The following is a 1,476-nucleotide window of genomic DNA, read 5'->3' as shown; positions in this document are numbered from 1 at the left end:
GATCCGTTATCGATAGGTCCCGAAAACGCACAGTTGAACACTAGTGAAACTTCAGCCATATTTAAGTTAAATCTTGAGAAATGTTTCGGACTTTTGATGGAAAAACGTTAATAACACAGAATATAAAAATGCGAACGTTATCTCAGTTCCAAAAGCCGGACGTGAGATTTCAAGGAATCGTCTAGAGAACATGATCTCTTTGTTTCGTCCTTTACTTTCGCGAGTGTCTGGATAATTTCAGAGGAGTAGACAGTTGGCGGAGGGAAGGCAGATGGGAGGGGGTCAAGAAAACAAAAAGACATTGATGAACTAATGAAGACGTCATCCCAATAAGCCCAAACCAGAAAAATATAATGGACAGAACGGAGGGCACCGGAAAGCAACCTTGACAGGATTTCATTTTCGTCTTTGTAGTGCAATGGAACATTCCTTTTATTTCATTTTGGGCGTCTAGTCAATGTTTTTTTGGAGCAAACCCGTCGTAAAAGAATTTTGTCTGAGAGAACACAAGATAAAATTTTAAGTCCAGTCGGATCTCTGGTTGCGACCACCAGTTTTCCAAAATACTAAAAGTTCCCAAATCAAAGCCTCTTACAGGCGACCACCTCCCGCCAAGCCAATGCTACTTTTGCAGCAAGGCATTTAAAAATTTCCTTTGATTTCATCCTTCCGTACCCGTCCACCTTGCCTGCGTTCTCAATAAATGAGACGCCTGCATTACAGCTAGGGCAACAGTAATAGAGCACTAATTCGCCCTTGTCACATGGCGGCCATATTGTCCCGGGAGACCAAGAAAGCTTTGTTTTACCACGCCAAGCCTCGCAGTGGAAACCATGGGGGCGAGGCTTGGCGTGGTAAAACAAAGCTTTTTGGTCTCCCGTAACAATAACAATAACAATAACAATAACAATATTTTATTATTTGACAATAAGTCCTTATTCCCCTGGCTCCGCAGGTAGCAGTGCTAATCGAGGCGGGCCAGGATAATCAGTAAAAGAAGAAGAAAATACACACAGTAAAACTACCGAGAAATAGATAGATAATTAGATAGGTAAGTAAATACGAAAACAGATTAAGTCTAAAGAAACACCTAGCTATGTAATTGAGGTTGGCAACGCAGTATATTATGAGAGGTAGATAAATAAGACAAAATGAACAAGATAAGATAAGCGAAGCAAAGATGATGGCTACTAAGAGTGTTTGCTAACTTTTGAGATTATCGATTCTAAGTCTTCGTAGGAGTCTTCAGATTCTAATATATTGAATAAGATCATACGAATTTTCCTTTTAAAAATGGGTTTTGGTAGTGTTCGGTACTTACTTGGTATCTCATTCCAGTTTTGCACCAATTCTTGAAAACGATTTTCGTTCAATTTCAAGTTTTGACTTTTTAATATAAAAGTTGTTCGAAGCTGAAGATCGCGTATTATATGAATGAACTAATAACATCGTTATTTACATCATACATTGTTTCAG

The sequence above is a fragment of the Montipora foliosa genome, unplaced genomic scaffold (genome assembly GCF_036669935.1).
Source record: "Montipora foliosa isolate CH-2021 unplaced genomic scaffold, ASM3666993v2 scaffold_422, whole genome shotgun sequence".
Taxonomy (NCBI): Eukaryota; Metazoa; Cnidaria; class Anthozoa; order Scleractinia; family Acroporidae; genus Montipora; species Montipora foliosa.
The sequence above is the reverse complement of the archived record's forward strand: the minus strand, read 5'-3'. Positions refer to the sequence as shown.